This window comes from Arachis hypogaea, chromosome 12, assembly GCF_003086295.3.
Source record: "Arachis hypogaea cultivar Tifrunner chromosome 12, arahy.Tifrunner.gnm2.J5K5, whole genome shotgun sequence".
Classification (NCBI taxonomy): Eukaryota; Viridiplantae; Streptophyta; class Magnoliopsida; order Fabales; family Fabaceae; genus Arachis; species Arachis hypogaea.
The window spans coordinates 87,160,028-87,165,431 of NC_092047.1; the positions used below are offsets into that span (position 1 = coordinate 87,160,028).

At 35.1% G+C, this 5,404-nt stretch overlaps 1 non-coding gene across 1 annotated transcript; it reads left to right on the plus strand.

Moving 5' to 3' along the window:
• Positions 1–353: 353 nt before the first annotated feature.
• On the plus strand, positions 354–461 carry LOC112732035 (small nucleolar RNA R71). Its single transcript, XR_003167777.1, has one exon. It is a non-coding gene; the product is annotated as a small nucleolar RNA R71 (small nucleolar RNA).
• Positions 462–5,404: the final 4,943 nt, after the last annotated feature.

Genomic DNA, 5,404 nt, shown 5'->3' on the forward strand with positions numbered 1-5,404 from the left:
GGATCATAAGCTTCTTCTTCAGAAGATGCCTCTTGAGTATTGTTGGATACAGCTTGCATTCCATTCAGACTTTGAGAAATCATATTGACTTGCTGATTCAATATTTTGTTCTGAGCCAATATGGCATTCAGAGCATCAATTTCAAGAACTCCCTTCCTCAGAGGCGTCCCATTACTCACAGGATTCCTTTCAGAAGTGTACATGAACTGGTTATTTGCAACCATGTCAATGAGTTCTTGAGCTTCTGCAGGCGTTTTCTTTAGGTGAATGGATCCACCTGCAGAATAGTCCAGTGACATCTTTGATAGTTCAGACAGACCATCATAGAATATATCCAGGATGGTCCATTCTGAAAGCATGTCAGAAGGACAATTTTTGGTCAGTTCCTTGTATCTCTCCCAAGCTTCATAGAGAGATTCACCTTCCTTCTGTCTGAAGGTTTGGACATCCACTCTAAGCTTACTAAGCTTTTGAGGAGGAAAGAACTTGGCTACGAAAGCCTTGACCAGCTTATCCCAAGAGTTCAGGCTATCTTTGGGTTGAGAGTCCAACCATACTCTAGCTCTGTCTCTTACAGCAAACGGGAAAAGCATAAGCCTGTAGACCTCGGGATCAACCCCATTGGTCTTAACAGTGTCACAGATCTGCAAGAATTCAGTTAAGAACTGAAAAGGATCTTCTGATGGAAGTCCATGGAACTTGCAGTTTTGTTGCATCAAAGAAACTAATTGAGGTTTCAGCTCAAAATTGTTTGCTCCAATGGCAGGGATTGAGATGCTTCTTCCATGTAAATTGGAATTTGGTGCAGTAAAGTCACCAAGCATCTTCCTTGCATTGTTATTATTTCGGCCATGTTGTCTTCTTTTTTGAAAATTTCTGTCAGATTTTCTCCAGAGAGTTGTGCTTTAGCTTCCCTTAGCTTCCTCTTCAGAGTCCTTTCAGGTTCAGGATCAGTCTCAACAAGAATGTTTTTATCCTTGTTCCTGCTCATATGAAAAAGAAGAAAACAGAAAAGAAAATATGGAATCCTCTATGTCACAGTATAGAGATTCCTTATGCAAGTATAAGAAGAGAAGAATATAAGAAGGAGAGTAGAAAAACTCGAACACAGAGAGGAGGATGGTATTCGAATTTTGGGTGGAAGAGATGTGTTAGTAGATGAATAAATAAATAGAAGGAGATGAAGGAGAAGAATTCGAAAATAGTTGAAAAGAAAAGAAAACTAGTTTTGGTTTTAATTTAAAATTAAAATTGAAATTCGAAAATTTAAAAAGAAAAATGAAATTAAATTAAATTAAAGTTTAAAACAATTAGTTAATTAAAGAGAAATTTTGAAAAAGAGGGAAGGTATTTTCGAAAATTAGAGATAGAATTAGTTAGGTAGTTTTGAAAAAGATAAGAATCAATCAAAAAGTTAAGTGGTTAATTGAAAAAGATTTGAAAATCAAATTTGAAAAAGATAAAAAGTTAGAAAAGATTTTGAAATTGATTTTGAAAAAGATGTGATTGAAATTTATTTTAAAAAAGATTTGAAAAGGAAATTAAAAAGATTTGATTTTGAAAATTAAAGTTGATTACTTGACTAACAAGAAACTAAAAAGATATGATTCTAGAGTTTAAAGATTGAACCTTTCTTACTAGGCAAGTAACAAACTTAATATTTTTGAATCAATCACATTAATTGTTAGCATTGAATTCGAAAATATGGAATAAAAATAAGAAAAAGATTTTTGAAAATCATTTTGGAATTTTCGAAAATTATGAAAGGGAAAATGAGAAAGATTTGATTTTTGAAAAAGATTTGAAAAAGATAGAAAAAGAATTTTTAAATTGAAAATTTGACTTGACTCATAAGAAACAACTAAATTTTAAAAAGTTTTGAAAAAGTCAACTCAATTTTTCGAAATTTATGAGTGAAAAAGGGAAAGATATTTTTTTTATTTTTGAATTTTTAATGAAGAAAGAGAAAAACATAAAATTGATGCAAAACATAAAAATTTTGGATTAAAATAAAAGATGCATGCAAGAACACTATGAGTCTCAAGATGAACACCAAGAACACTTTGAATGTCAAGATAAACACCAAGAACTTATTTTTGAAAATTTTCAAGAAAAAAGAAACATGCAAGACACCAAACTTAAAAATTCTTATTCTTTAGACATTAATGATTCAAGAATGCATATGAAAAATAAGAAAAAACACAAAAAAAGAAAATATGAAGATCAAACAAGAAGACTGGCCAAGAACAACTTGAAGATCATGAAGAACATATGCATGAGTTTTCGAAAAATGCACAAATTTTAAAAACATGCAATTGACACCAAACTTAAAATTTGACTCAAGACTCAAACAAGAAACATCAAATTATTTTTTAGTTTTATGATTTTATTAAAATTTTTTTGGTTTTTTCGAAAATTATTTTGGGAAAAACAAAAAAGAAGATTTTTTTTTATTTTTCGAAAATAAGAAATAAAAAGCTTAAAATTAAAATAAAATTACCTAATCTGAGAAACAAGATGAACCGTCAGTTGTCCAAACTCGAACAATCTCCGGCAACGGCGCCAAAAACTTGGTGTGCAGAAATCGTGACGGTTCCATTCCTTGGTAACGGCGCTGAAAAATTTATACGCACGTTCATAATCTTAATTCTTTGTCACAACTTCGCACAACTAACCAGCAAGTGCACTAGGTCGTCCAAGTAATAAACCTTACGTGAGTAAGGGTCGATTCCACGGAGATTGTCGGCTTGAAGCAAGCTATGGTCACCTTATAAATCTCAGTCAGGCAGATTCAAATGTATTAAGAGATTATAGTGTACTAAAAGATAATTAAAATAGGATATAGATACTTATGTAATTCATTGGTGAGAATTTCAGATAAGAGTATAGAGATGCTTTCGCTCCTCTGAACCTCTGCTTTCCTGCTGTCTTCATCCAACCATTCCTACTCCTTTCCATGGCAAGCTTTAGGTAGGGCATCACCGTTGTCAATGGCTACATCCCATCCTCTCTGTGAAAATGGTCCAATGCGCTGTCACTGCATGGCTAATCATCTGTCGGTTCTCGATCATACTGGAATAGGATTTACTATCCTTTTGCGTCTGTCACTACGCCCAGCACTCGCGAGTTTGAAGCTCGTCATAGCCATCCCTTCCCAGATTCTACTCGGAATACCACAGACAAGGTTTAGACTTTTTGGATCTCAAGAATGGCCATCCATGGGTTCTAACTTATACCACGAAGATTCTAATATTTCGGACTCGGTCCCCTGTATTAGATATCCAAGAGATATTCATTCTAGCTTATTTGCATGTAGAACGAAAGTGTTTGTCAGGCACGCGTTCATAGGTGAGAATGATGATGAGCGTCACATAATCATCACCTTCATCATGTTCTTGGGTGCGAATGAGTATCTTAGAAGCGGAATAAGCTTGAATTGAATAGAAAAACAGTAGTACTTTGTATTAATCCATGAGGAACAGCAGAGCTCCACACCTTAATCTATGGGGTGTAGAAACTCTACCGTTGAAAATACATAAGTGAAAATAGGGTAAGCATGGCCAAGTGGCCAGCCTCCCATGGAGGTCTAGAGATGAAAAGATGTTCTAAAGATGTAAATACAATAGTGAAAAGTCCTATTTATACTAAACTAGTTACTAGGGTTTACAGAAATGAGTAATTGATGCAGAAATCTACTTCCGGGGCCCACTTGGTGTGTGCTTGGGCTGAGCACTGAGCTTTACATGTGTAGAGGTCTTTCTTGGAGTTGAACACCAGTTTGTAACATGTTTCTGGCGCTTAACTCCACTTTGCAACCTGTTTCTGGCGTTTGACTCCAGAATGCAGCATGGAACTGGCGTTCAATGCCAGTTTACGTCGTCTAAACTTGGACAAAGTATGGACTATTATATATTGCTGGAAAGTCCTGAATGTCTACTTTCCAATGCAATTGAGAACGCGCCATTTGGAGTTCTGTAGCTCCAGAAAATCCACTTTGAGTGCAGAGAGGTCAGAATCCAACAGCATCTGCAGTCCTTCTTCAACCTCTGAATCTGATTTTTGCTCAGGTCCCTCAATTTCAGCCAGAAAATACCTGAAATCACAGAAAAATACACAAACTCATAGTAAAGTCCAGAAATGTGAATTTTAATTAAAAACTAATAAAAATATACTAAAAACTAATTAAATTATACTGAAAACTATGTAAAAACAATGCCAAAAAGCGTATAAATTATCCGCTCATCAGTCCCGGCAACGGCGCAAAAAAATTGATAGAGAAAATTAGTGTTGATCTAGAATTTCTCAAAATAAGATCACTTCGTTGCAAGTATAGCTAAATCAACAACTAACTCTCAACATCAAAGTTTAGATATTCAAATACAAAACATAAACCGAGATCGAGAGTAATTCAACCTTGGGTCGTTCTCCCTTGGGATGCAATTGAAAGTGTTACTCTTCCGGTTGTGGAGGCAAAAAGGGGTTTTTGAATCAAAGAACTAAAGATTAAAGGAACTAAGCAATAAAAGAACTAAGAGATGATCAAAATTGGTATAAATGCAAGTAAAAGGGAAACAAGATCAAAACTAGTGAAAATGCTATAAATGCATAGAAAGCCTTGACTTGAGAATGAGGATCTGAAGAATCCTATCATCGCCATGACCACAACTATGATAATTATGATGAGTCAATCTCGCCTAGTTAACCCCTAACATCGAGGAGTAGGTCAAGCAAGCATAATTGACCTTAATCCATAAGTCCTAGCTAACTTACCAAACTAGTTGATCAAAAGCTAGCGTCAATGGAAACAAGAGTCAACTAACTACCCAAGAATTACCACTAAATGTCAGACATCATGACTCTAGTATCCTAGGTACTCAAATCCCAAGCCAAGGTGTGAAAATCTACTCAAAACTCATAATTGGCATTTTCACAAACACCTTGTGTGCATAAAACTAAAACATAGAAATTTGCAAAGACAAGTAAAAGCTATAATCCAAAATCAAACTTGAAGTATAAAATGCTACAAACCCTAATTAAACCTAAGAAAATTTGAGAGAAAACCTAAACTAAACTACCCTAAAACTACTCCTAAAATGTATTCTCTCTCAAAGTTGAGCTCCCTTTGTTATGTGTTGTTGCTCCTTCATATAGCCCTTGATTTCAGTCTCCAAGCCATCAGAAATGGGCCAAAAGAGCCCCAAAAATTGTGAGTCACATGCATTTTTAATAAAGACACGCACTGGTACCTGTGTGTATGCACAGGGAGTTGTGCGTATGCACACATGGCTGTGTGCTTCTCCTTTATTTTCTTCATATTTTCTCCCTTTGTACATGCTTCCTTCCACTTTTGCCTTGCCAAACTTGCCTCTAGGAGCTAAAATCACTCAACAAATATGTCATGGCA